The sequence below is a fragment of the Heterocephalus glaber genome, unplaced genomic scaffold (genome assembly GCF_053883595.1).
Source record: "Heterocephalus glaber isolate CG9 unplaced genomic scaffold, H.glaber_assembly_v1.0 deba00001572, whole genome shotgun sequence".
Classification (NCBI taxonomy): domain Eukaryota; kingdom Metazoa; phylum Chordata; class Mammalia; order Rodentia; family Bathyergidae; genus Heterocephalus; species Heterocephalus glaber.
In genome coordinates, this window is record NW_028258357.1 from 11,733,733 (window position 1) to 11,747,431 (window position 13,699).

The window sequence follows — 13,699 nt, forward strand, 5'->3', positions numbered from 1 at the left end:
TTCCATTCTTAATCCCTTCATCAACATTAGACTGTTCAAAAGCTCAGTCCATGAGCAGAGCAAGGTGGTGCACTCCTGTAATCTCAGCACTCAGGAGGCTGAATCAGGAAGATTGCCATGAGTTCAAGGGAAGCCTGAAATACATAGCAAGACTGTCTTAAAACAAACAAACAAAAAACAATCTACAAAATTTCATTTTTAATTTGCTTTTATTTTAAATACTTGTTTATTTGCTCATTGAAGTTAAGTGGCAAATTAGAAAGCTACTAATTGTATTCTGTACATCAGTGATGGAGAGGGTTGTTTTGGTTGGGTGTGGTTTGGTTTTGGTTTCAATTTTGGTTTGATTGGCTTTTTCTGTTGTGGTTGTCATTTGCTTATTGTGTTATTAGGGATTGAATCCAGAGACCACTGCTGTATCCCCAACCCTTTTGAGGAAGAGTCTTGCTATGTTGCCCACACTGGCTTTGAACTTTCCATTCCCCCAGTTAGCCTCCCCAGTAGATGGGCTTACAGGCATGAGCCACCCTGGCTCATGGCTTCAATGTGTAATTTTTAAAAGGCTAAAAACCAAGGCTCTAATGGTACATATCTAAAAAGTCAAAGAGCTTATGAATAAGAGAGAAAGCAGGATGATAAAGCCAAATCAAAGGGTAATAGAACTGACAGATGCACTTATAGTCACTGGGGAAAAAAATGCTAGAATAAGATTACTAATTTACACAAAAGCAGGATAATGCTCCATATGGCAGTAACACTAAGTGTTGGGCTGTAATTTATTTTACACAACACAAACTATCCTCATCTCAATGGAACAAAGGTTGTTTGCACTGCTATTACACCAGGATTATTAACATCACTATGGGCACAATTTACTGTGTATTCTTACAGCTATCTTTACTAATTATCTCAACGAGATTGCGTATTTTACACAGTGACATTGTTTATTGACTGCTTCCTTCACTAGAATAGAAAAGTAGGGCATTTCCTCTTCTGCATGCTGCTATATTCTCAGTGTGCAGAAAACTGCCTGGCATATACAGAGTACTCCAAAATACGCATGGGATGAATAAATGGTTTAAAAAAAAGGAGGGAGTGGTTCATGAGGCTTTTAAAACACAAATCCTTTCTTTGAAAAATGTAAAGTGGATGAACCTAAAGCAAATTAAAAAGTAAAGCGAGTCAGTTGCCTGACGGACAGCCAAGCTCTGGTATTGGAATCTCCTGTCCCTCTTTTGATGAAGAGATAATAGTATAAGAGGAATCAATGAGACAGGAGCCAAGATTCTATTAGGCAGTAAGGATAACGGCCCTGAAATAGAGCCAGGAAGCCCAGAATGGAGTCTGCTGAGTCACCACCACTCTCCAGGGGCCTTACAGAAACATTTGTCAGCTGTCCCTCCGCTGTCTGAGACCTCGCCAGAGCATGAGCAGACAGGCCATCGGCTCAAGGGTGCATGGGCCCTCTATGGACACGGCATGAACACTGCATACATAGATTGCATCTTAAAAGGTATGTGGTCTCCTATAGGATAGAGATTATATCACTTACACAATGGCAAGAGCTGCCTTCTAAATCCCTTAGAAACCCCTACACAAAGGGGCCTCATGGGTGTCCCACTCAGAATCCCTCCCAGCTAACAAGATCTTTGCTTCCCTCCCTTTATGTCTTTTACTTTCTTGTCTGTGTAGCTTTTGACTGAATTTGCTTGTGCCCTGCCTCCTCTGCCCATGGTTCCATTCTTCATCACTGTGGACCATCTCCTTGACCTTCCTGTAACATAATTTGGGGCTCAGCGGGGATTCCAAGGGAAGGTAAGTGAAGACGTCTTTTCCCTATGCTCCTTCCTTTGACGCTGCAGCGTTCTGCTCAGCACAGTACCAGGACCCCACTGGCTAATTGAAGGTGGTTAGCACAGTTGCTGATCTTGGCATCTCAGGGGATGGGTTTCACTGATACGGGCTGAACTGATCCCCCTCTAACATGGGGGGAGGGAACTTCGGTCCAGTCTTGCCTCATTTTCCTTCCCAATTTGATCCTTCTGCTGGCAAGGAAGTGATCTCAGACCTTAGTGCGCTTTGTCTCTGTGGCTGACAGTCCTCAGACATATTGCTCCACAGGCATTAGAGGGAACAGAGCACCTTTATCTATCATGACTCCTGTCCTTGGCAAGCTAAGCCAAAAGGAAAGAAAGAGTGTATATCTTGTTGTTTCATCTTAATTGTCTAGTTGTACTCTTGTGGGCCTGGGTCAGATAGATAAAATCCATTAGGGCTTTGGTCTTTTCAAAAAACTCCCATAAAAGGACAACTCAATCATGGGACACGCAACTCCCCGCATCAGCTAGGTTTGTGTTTTATGTTTGTGCAACGAAATGATAAAATGTCTTTGTCATACAATATTTTCCTGAACTCTGAAGGTTTTGCCCTGGTTGCTTGTGAGTTCTGGAGGCCTTGCCTTTGTCTCCCTTCTGGGCCACATTCTTCCTGTCAAACTCTTCTTCCAACACCCTCACCTGTCAGATTGCCCTCCTAGCTTCCAAAATGGCAGGTAAAGGGGTTCTTTTAAACAAAGACTCTGGCTTTCATTTCTGATGTCAATGGAAAAAATAGCTCTTGAGTGGTATGCAGCCTGCACTGGGTCCTGACAGAAAGCAAAGTTGGGGTCAGCTCCTCTCTAGGGATGCCAGGCTAGGGAACAACCCTTCCTGGCAAACTCCAAGAATTTAATAAGAGCCCCCTGGGACAAACCTCAGCTGATAAATTAACTTTTAGATTCCAATTTAAGTTGGTGGGGTTTTTTTTCTCCCTAACTGACATGCTTAAAACATTTCTTGTGCATTGGGATAATTCTTAAACTATAATTATGGGATTAACTTGCTCTTCTGCTCCCTTCTGCTTGGGCTTAGATAAGGATGCTATTCAAGGCAGCTTAGAGATCTGTTGGTCAGCCGGTCCTCATTACAATGCAAAGATCTATAAACCCACTTTGGAGCAAGAGGAAAGAAATGTACTAGGGATGTTATAAAACAAGCCACTAGGCTTGTTGCAGAAAGAAACCAGTAAGATGGAAAAAATACATTAAAAAGTTATAAAGATATAGTTTTGGTAGGGGAAGATTTTATATGATAAGATTTTGCCCTACCATGATAAAAAAAAAAAAAAGAAAAGCGGAAAAACTAGGAGGTCCAAGTATATCAAGAAAGGTTTTTAGAGGATAAAGTTTATTTTTAAAATATGTGTTTGGTTGTTTTAAGTTTTTGCTCTTAGATGGCTAAACAGCTATTACAATGACTCTCAGATCTTAATCACCCCTCCCCAGATCCCAGCTCCCCTCTCTCATCTGATGGTCAGCAGTGGTCCTCCTTTATTGTCTCCTGTGTTGGAGATGCAAAGACAAGGGACACCACAGCTGAGTAAAATTTCCTGTCCTCTTAGGTGGGAACAATGTAAGGGGCACATGCTAGCAACAGCCCAATATACAGGTGACCACCTCAATCTGGTTGAAAACTCTGGTTTGAGTTCATGTTTGATGGTAAATCCAGCCCTAAAAACAATGCTTAAATAACTGCATTCCTGGCTTTATGTCTGCCAGGACCCTGTCCCACTTTAGCCTTGATTGCCCTTCGGCACATAAGAGAGTTTAACAACTAACCTTCAGTTTCACTTACAGAGAGGGTATTTCACTTCTTTTGGGTAAAGGACGTCCAACTTCTGACCACAAGCAAAGGGCTTCATGGACACAAGGGAAGTCGAAGGGCATTTTGCTGATCGAACTGACTAATCTGATACCCTCCATCTTGATCCTAGTCTGTAATCACTTGCAACTAGGGCCTCACAGGTAGCCAACAGACACTTTGGCCAGGGACTACTTCAACAGAGAAAACAAGAAATCCCCTCTCTCCCTTTGACGTTTTTTTAAAAAATAGAAAGCTTGGTCTCAGGTCTTAAAATACACCTTCAGAAACTGGGACTCCTTTGAATCCCAGACCCCAAAAATGTGCCATCTGACCTTTTGCACCCACTCCTGGCATTGCTACCGAGAGACAAAATTAGAAGAGGGCCTCAGCCTCAGTTCTCCAATTAGAAAAATACTCCCTTAAGACAAAACTATCTCAGGTCTGCCGATGCCCTATCGAGGTCGCGAGTCACATGGAACACGCTGAATCAGCCCACTGCAGACAGGCAGGTCTGCGGACGCCATAGCAATGTCGTGAGTTGCACGGAACATGCCGAATCAGCCTGCGCCCCAGCAGCAATCCACTGGACACCCCCCACCCCCACTCCTCTGGCCTCTTCTCTGTACAGCCACCTGGTTCCACACTACAAAGACGCACAGAACACCGGACCACCAGACCACTGTACTGGGTAAATTGGAGTCATCTTCACCTCCCATCAGGACCAGGACTATCTTCAGGGGAAGGGCAGCTGGAACCTGCAATACAACTCTGCAGAGTTCAACCCTACAGGAGGACAGGGAGCTCAACTTGGGACTTGCAGCCAGAAATCTGCCTGAATCTCATGGGTCTGTGACTAGCTTGCTGAGACTCATTGACTTATATTTGCACCCTGCTACCCACGTTGTCTATCGTGACAGCAGAAACATACCCTGAAAGAAGCCCTACATCTTCATTGTTTTTTTTATTCCCCAAATTACTATTATTAGTTTGCTTTTTTTCTCTTTTCTTTTCTTTTGCTCCTTTTGTCTTTAATTTTTTTTCTACTCTTTGCAAATATTTGTTTTTCTCTCCTTTTTTCTTTTCTTTTCTTCTTTCTTTTCTCCTTCCTTTCTCTCTCAGTTACATCCACTCTCTTTCTCTCCCACATTGTTCATCTTCCCTTTTTGTCCCTGTTTTGGTCCTCATTTGGAGTTCTTCTTTATTTTACTATTATTTTCTTCTTCCTCTCACCTGTGTCCTCTGGCCTCACTGCTAACATTCCCCTATCCTTCTACCTACCTATCCTTCCCTCCCCAATTCCTTCTAACTCCCCATCCCAAAGGGTAAAGTTGTTATATTGAAGAGTTTATTCATTATATGTTGGATTGGTCCTTGATCTTGATTTAATTCACACAGCTAAAGGTGATAGATTAATAACTACCACAAAATCTCATTTTTGAAGATGTACTTGATGCAATGGTGTTGCTGACTGTATCACTTGGGCTAAAGTGTTGTTATTGATCTAGTCAATGAACCTTCCTAGTATAAGGAAAATGAGATAGCCTTAGAGTCATTAGAGACTCAAAACTTAAAGACCAGCTATATCTGGAAGACACCTCTGAGAAGCCATCATTCCATAAGGGTTCTAATTATAAGCAACAAAGATACCTACAATAAGCAATTTCAAACTATCAACTCAGGAGTTAAACCAAGGATAGTACCAAAAACAAAAATGAGAAGACATTTAAGCAAGGCACAAACTCAGACTTCCACTCCACCAAGGGTAAATCCTGGGGGAAATGAGATGGAAATGTCCCATAACAAACCACCTGGATACCCTGAACTGATAGCACAGGAAGTAACAAAACAGATGAATGAGGCTGTAGAAAAATTCAAAGCAGAAATAATCTCCCAGATATCTACAGAGATGGTGAGAAGAGTGAAAGACATGATTAGAGGATCTAGAAGAGAAACAGATAAAAAGAAAATAGATGAGCTCAGAAACATGCTGGAAGCCATGAATACCCAGCATAAGAAAGAAATGGAAACCATGATCGCCCAACATAAGAAAGAAATGGAATCCATGAAACAGATTCAAACAGACATTCAGGGGATCAAAAACTCCACTGAAAGTATCCACAGCAGATTAAGGGAATCTGAAGATAGAATATCAGATGTAGAAGATAGAATCGCAGTTAGAGACCATGAAAAGAGAGATTTCTTAAAAATAGTAAGGGACCACAACAAATCAATCTAACAACTGCTAGACGATGCAAAGAAGAATAACATAAGACTAATAGGAGTCCATGAAAAAATAGGAGAAAGCACAACATAAAAAAACTGTTCACAGAAGTAATAGTGGAAAATTTCCCAGACAGAGGTAGAGAATTGGACATACAGATAAGTGCAGCATATAGAACTCCAACTAGCCATGATCAAAAAAAATCTACATTTAGACATATAATAGTCAAGATCCCAGAAACCCAACAGAAAAACAAAATCCTACAAGCAGTTAGAGAAAAGAAACAAATCACCTACAAAGGAAAGCCCATCAGAATCACAGCAGACTTCTCAACACAAACCCTCAAATCAAGGAGAGCCTGGAGTGAAGTATTTCAAGCCCTAAAAGAAAATAACTTCCAACCTAGACTGTTGTATCCTGAAAAATTATCTTTCAAAATCAATGGGGAAATTAGATACTTCCATGACAAAGAACACCTGAGAAATTTCATGAACACCAAACCAGCACTACAAGCAATTCTAAACAATATCCTAGAAAAAAGCAATGAAGGCCACAACTCCATGAGGCCCAATAGAGGGAAGCCACCAGGCAAGGTAAGACACTAAAGAGAAAGGGGGAAAAAAATAAGAAATAAAAGAGCCAACAAAAGTAAAACATCATGACAAGGATAAATCAATATCTATCAATTATAACCCTCAATGTTAATGGCCTCAATTCACCAATCAAAAGAAATAGACTGGCAGAATGGATTAAAAAGGAAAATGCAACAATATGCTGTATACAAGAAACATACCTAATTCAAAAAGAAACTCATAGACTGAAAGTAAAAGGATGGAAAACAGTTCTCCATGCCACAGGAACCCAGAAGAAAGCAGGGGTAGCAATATTATTTGCAGACAAAGTGGATTTCAAACCAAAACTAATTAAGAGAGACAAAGATGGTCACTATATCCTTGTGAAGGGAACAATCCAAGAGGAAGAGATGACAATCCTAAATATATATGCACCAAATATGAATGCCCCAACTATACAAAACAAATATTAATAGACATGAAAAACCAAATAAACACTAACACAGTTGTAGTGGGGGACCTCAATACCCCACTATCACAAATAGACAGATCATCTAGACAAAAAGTTAACAAGGAAATTCTAGAACTGAACCAAGCTATTGAACAAATGGACTTAATAGATGTTTACAGTATGTTCCACCCCACAAAATTGGAAAACACATTCTTTTTGGCTGCACATGAGTCATTCTCCAGAATAGACCACATGCTAGCTCATAGGACATGTCTAAGTAAATGTAAAAGAACTGAGGTTACCCCCTGTATATTATCAGACCATAGTGCAATAAAATTGGAGATCAATAACATAAGAAACCGCAAAACCCCAACAAACACATGGAAACCGAATAACACCCTCTTGAACAACCAATGGGTCTTTAAAGAAGAAATTAAACAGTTTCTACAAGTAAATGGAAATGCCAGTACAACATACAGGAATCTATGGGACACAATGAAAGCAGTTCTATGCGGGAAATTCATAGCAGTGAATGCCCATATTAGGAAAACAGAGAAAACACAGATAAATAACCTAATGCAGAACCTCAAGCTCCTGGAAAAAGAAGAGCATAACAAATCCAAGCTCATACAAGAGAGGAAACTATAAAGATCAGGGCAGAAATCAATACAATGGAGACTAAGAGAACAATACAAAAAAATCAATGAATCAAAGAGTTGATTTTTTGAAAGAATAAATAAAATTGATAAACCTTTAGCCAACCTTATCAAAAAAAGGAAAGAAAAGACACAAATACATGCAATTAAGAATGAAAAAGGTGAAGGCACAATAGATCCAACAGAAATCCAGAGGATCATCAATACCTACTTTGAGAACCTCTACTCCAATAAAATGGAAAACAGAAAAGAAATGGGCAGATTCCTAGATACATACGAATTGCCAAAGTTAAATGAAGAAGATATAGAAATTCTAAACACCCCAATTACAATGAGTGAAATTGAAAATGTAATAAAATATTTACCAACAAAGAAAAGCCCAAGTCCAGATGGAGTCACTGCTGAATTTTACAAGACATTTAAAGAAGAACTAATGCCATTACTCTTTAAACTCATCAAGGAAATTGAAAGGGAAGCAATACTTCCAAATTCCTTTCTGGAAGCAAGTGTTACTTTGATTCCAAAACCAGGGAAAGACCCAATCCAAAAAGAGAATTACAAGCCAATCTCCCTAATGAACATACATGTAAAAATCCTCAACAAGATACTGGCAAACAGAATATAGAGGGTCATCAAGAAGATCATACACCCTGACCAAGTCGGATTTATCCCAGGGATGCAAGGATGTTTCAACATTCGTAAATCAATAAATGTAATACATCATATTAACAGAGTCAAGGACAAAAACCATATGATCATCTCAATAGATGCAGAAAAAGCATTCGACAAAATCCAGCACCCATTCATGATAAAAAACCCTACAGAAAATTGGATTAGAAGTTCTTTATCTTAACCTGATTAAGGCTATCTATGAAAAACCAACAGCCAACATCATACTAAATGGTCAAAAACTGAAAACATTCCTGCTAAAATCAGGAACAAGACAAGGATGCCTACCTACTATCACCACTCCTGTTCAATATAGTTCTGGAAACATTAGCCACAGCAATTAGAAAAGAGAAAGAAATAAAAGGAATAAAGATAGGAAAAGAAGAAGTTAAACTGTCATTATTTGCTGATGATATGATACTTTACATAGAAGATGCAAAAAACTCTGCCAGAAGGCTTCTAGACTTAATTGACAGATTCAGTAGAGTAGCTGGATACAAGGTCAACACTCAAAAAACAATAACCTTCTTGTACACAAATAACAGACTCACTGAGAGAGAAATTAGGAAAACAATTCCTTTTACAACAGCATCCAAAAAAATGAAATATCTAGGAATCAATCTTACAAAGGAAGCAAAAGACCTCTATGCTGAAAACCACAGCACTCTGAAAAAAGAGATAGAAGAGGCTATAAGAAAATGGAAAGACTTCCCTTGCTCCTGGGTAGGAAGAACTAATATAGTGAAAATGGCCATACTTCCAAAACTATTATATAGATTCAATGCAATGCTAATTGAAATTCCAACAATATACTTCACAGAACTAGAGAAAACAATCCAAAAATTCATTTGGAACCATAAGAGACATAGAATAGCTAAAGCAATTCTAAGCAACAGAGACATGACTGGGGGTGTCACAAACCCCAACCTGCAACTATACTACAAAGCTACTGTGATAAAAACAGCATGATACTGGCAAAGAAATAGACCTGAAGATCAGTGGAATAGATTAGAAGATCCAGAAACAACTCCAGACATGCTCAGCCACCTCATCTTTGACAAAGGAGCCAACCACCATCATTGGAGGAAAGATAGCCTATTTAATAAATGGTGTTGGAAAAACTGGATTTCAACCGGCCAAAGATTAAAACTAGACCCATACCTATCACCATGCACTAAACTAAGATCGAAGTGTATTAAAGATATAAATATTAAGACAGAAACACTAAACTTGCTGGAAGATAAGTTAGGTTGAACTCTTGAAGACATTGGCATAGGAAAAGACTTCATGAACAAAGCCTCAGCAGCACAGGAACTAGCAGAAAGAATCAGCAACTGGGATCTCATCTTATTAAAAAGCTTCTGCACTGCAAAAGAAACCACCAACAGAGCTAACAGACAACCTACAATATGGGGAAAAAATTTTAGCAGCTGTACCTCAGACAAAGGACTACTATCTAGAATATATAAAGAACTGAAAAAAAATCAGACCCCCCAAATTCAAAGACCCAATTCAAAAATGGGCATCTGAAATGAACAGACATTTCTCAGACAAAGAAGTAAAAGCAGCAAACAAATATATGAAAAAATGTTCAACATCACTGGTCATTCGAGAGATGCAGATGAAAACAACCCTGAGATTCTACCTCACCCCAGAAAAAATGGCTGTTATCAAGAAATCAACCAATAACAAATGCTGGCAGGGTGGTGGGGAGGAAGGAACCCTTCTCCATTGTTGTTGGGAGTGCAGACTGGTGCAACCACTGTGGAAGTCAGTATGGAGATACCTCAAAGAACTAGGACTAGAGGTCCCATATGACCCAGCTATTCTCCTGCTGGGTATCTTCCCCAAAGAATTAAAAGAATCATACCAAAGCGATATATGTGCACCCATGTTTATAGAGGCACAGTTTGTAATAGCTAAAGCTTGGAAGCAGCCAAGTGCCCATCAACTGGAAACTGGATAAAGAAAATGTGGTTTTTTTATAAAATGGAGTACTACTCAGCCATAAAGAATGAAAAACTAGAGTCATTTATAGCTAAATGGATACATATCGAGGCCATACTCTTAAGTGAAATAAATAGGACACACGTGTAAATATTGAATAGTTTCTCTAGTGTGAGAAACTGATAGTGTAAACAAGGGTTAAAATGATGAAAATGAATAATTGAAAGTTTGAAATAGGAAAAAAGGTCCAAAAATGAAGGAGTGAAGGGAGGGGAAGGGGAAAGGAAAAGAGGGAAAGGAAAAACTATGAGAAAAGAAAAAAAATGGAAATGAAATATATGTAAGTAGGGTAGGGTAGAGGGGGTGAAGGGCACACAGGTAATGGGGAAAAAAATAAGAACCCAGATATATCATGTACAGGGACAAACACTCAAGATAAATGTAAATGAATTGTACACCTAAAATGTACCAATAAAATTAATTAAAAAAAAAAAAGACAAAATTATCTCTCTGTGGAACAGGTTACATCTCTAATTCCCTAACCTTGATGGCACAGGACCCTTATGGGGGTTCTTAGACTCTCCCTCTGTAAGGTCTCCTTCCAATATATATGGTACTATGATGAAAAAGAAGAGAACAAAGGAATAGGGCCTACAAATATCTCAATCTCTTTCATTCTTCGTTTTGGGAAAAAAAAATACCATAGCTATTTGAAAACATTCAATCTATGTTAAAAATAAAAGACTCCAATCATCACACCTGGAGTTATCACTCTCCCAGCATTTGGGCTTCGTACTCAGTGAGACAGGCCATTACTTCGTCTTCATGTTTTCTCTTTTCCCTCTCATCTCCTGAAACATTACATGTCCAGCCCCCGATGATCACACCATGAAGACTTCCCCTCTATACACAGATGACTGACTTTCTGGAACCAAGCCTTCCTCCATGAGCCCACGGGCACCCTGGGATCCAGCATCTCCCTCACCTTTAAGATTGCCTGGCTACAGAGCAAAACCACCACCATGTCCCTCACAGGAACTGACCTCCATTCCCTCTGTGGGCAACTCTCCTATCATATTTCGCCTTTCTCACAGAGGGGAGGATACACTGTTGGCAGCCCCCTCCTGACATCAGATTCTTTAACCAATCCACCTCCCCAACATCTAGATCCATCTCCAATCTGGGGTCCTTTGTAGAATAGTCTTTCAGTCACTGTAGGTCTGACAGGTCCCTCCCTGAATCCCTGTGCTGTGGGCCTGGACCCTCCCAGGAACCAGCATACTAGTACTGACACTCTTGGTGGTCCTCTGCACTTCGGGACCCTGTTCACTCAGTCTCTGTTTGCTTTGTCTCCTGTCACCTGCAGGCTGTCGAACTTCTTATGGTCATGCAGATGGAGCCCACCGTGGAGATCCACCTGATTCTATCATGGGACCTATACTTTTTAAATATTATACTCCTACAATGTTTAAATGGGAAAGATTGATATATTTGATATTCTAGAAATGAGAACAACTCTGTATGTTTAAAAGTATTATAAAAAGCTAAATAATAAATGTGAATGTAAGAAAAACATAGTTGCAAATTATGTGCCACAGGGTTAACATTCCTAACACAGTACATTTTTACTTCTATGTAATTAATATAACAAGACAAACTATAACATAAAAGTCACTTAAAATGGAAATGTAGCAAGAAATGAAAAGGAAATCTGATTAGGCCAGTACTGTCACTTACTTGAGCCAGGTGCTTTGCTAAATGTTTTACACTTATCTCTCATTAAATTTTTCTTGTAACAATAGGGATCATTGCTGTTATTTTCATTTAGCAGATGGGGGAAATGGGACTTGTAGGAATTGAGTGCACTGCTTAAGGTCACATAGATAATAAAAGATGCAACCAGAATTTTACTAAGTGAACTTCATTGTACTCTTGGAAGTGAGAAAAGTCTTGCTTTTAGCTATGAAAAATTTCAGTACAGTCTAAATTAAATTTTATTTTCTCACCCAATTCAAACCACCTCCCTTCCCCAATTTCCCCCTCTCTCCTACTATAGCTGGAAGACAGGGACTAATATGGAGGATACGGTACACAGTCTGACCTTGTATTCCCTTTGTTGGTCAATCTCTACGGCGTCTCTGGTCCATGTGAGATAGGAGATTAAGGCAGGGCAAAACTCATTGAGCAAGTGGGCCTGACCTGTCAATCATGGAGGTGCAGAGCTCAGGCGCAGAACACAGTTCCCAAAGGCTGCACTGAGGACCAATCAGAAAGTTCTATCTTGAATTTTTCATTTGCGTCTGGCTTGAAACTGAGCAGGCCCATTGGTAGGACAGCTCGGATCTGATAGCAGACCAAATGACCTTCTGATGAGACAAGTGTCCAAAATGCCTTGTTTGCAAGGGAGAAAAGCAATCTAGGACGAGGAGATATGAGAGACTCCTACCATTTAACCCTGTGGCTGCTGTGAGCCTTTTCTCACTCTGCAGAGAGTATTTCTTTTCTGCCCTAAATCCTCACAGCCTTTTTCACGTGTCTTGTCCAGTTCTTTGCTCGGAACACCAAGAATCTGGAAGGAGTTTCTTTGGGACTTAAAAAGACAGTAACATGTGGGAAACTGCACACTCTTGCCCAGCCGAATGGTGGAAGTATACTTCATTCTCATGGCAACCTTCTGTCTTTACCTTGCTGCAAGGAGTAGCTTCAGCCTGCCTCTGGTCTTAAAATTTCTTAGATCCAGGGCTGGGGATTTAGCTCCGTGGTTCTGCTGCCTGCCTTGCAAGCACAAGGTCCCAAGTTCAATCCCCAGTACCAAAAAAAAAAAAAAAAAATTAAAAACTTTGAAACAACATTTTTAAAAAAGATTTTTTAGACCCATCAAGCTACAGGAGACCCCTGTCAGGTTCACCCCAAAACTCACTTGCCTTCCACTTCTACAGTAACACGGCAGCAACTTTACACATTCTTCCAGCTGGGCCAAACATCTGGCCAGAGAGTAAAAGCCCAGTATCCCTTTCAGGCTAGTGCCCAAGTCCCCTGAAGGGTTCACTTACTGCTTCCTTTCACTTGTCCCTGTCCCATGTAGGACAGGAAAGGAATGACATGATGCTTTCTCTTCATGTAAAGTGTCCCTGAAGATGCATCTGCCCTAATGAATCTCTGGCCTGCTTCACTGTAGGCTATTGGGAGTGATGGTTACCAAATCAGAAAACTTGGCTGTGTCATAGTAAGCCTGTGCAGATGTTGAGAGCCCTTGTTTGGAAAATGGGGCTACTTCTTACCCATTGTTGCCACTGCTGGATTTATTCTAAAGCCTTAGGCAACAAGAACATCCTAATCCACATCCATAAAAATTTTTTAACATTTATCCTTTATAAAGTAGTTGTTATGGCTTGGGTCTAAATATCCCCCAAAGCCTCATGTAGCCATAGGTGGGGCTTTTTCAGAGGTGGCTGGATTGAGACTGTGTGATGCTGGGATTGATTCATGGTGCAATGCTAGGA

The 13,699-nt window shown here is 40.1% G+C and overlaps 1 protein-coding gene and 1 long non-coding RNA gene across 4 annotated transcripts in view; one reads left to right on the top strand and one right to left on the bottom strand.

Moving 5' to 3' along the window:
* Eea1 (early endosome antigen 1) overlaps positions 1–13,699 on the bottom strand; it is a 196,659-nt gene that overhangs the window by 130,992 nt on the left and 51,968 nt on the right. The window lies entirely within an intron of this gene.
* LOC110349203 (uncharacterized) lies at positions 1,039–12,066 on the top strand. The gene is made up of 3 exons (XR_002395020.2): positions 1,039–1,513; positions 1,693–1,815; positions 11,563–12,066. It is a non-coding gene; the product is annotated as an uncharacterized LOC110349203 (long non-coding RNA).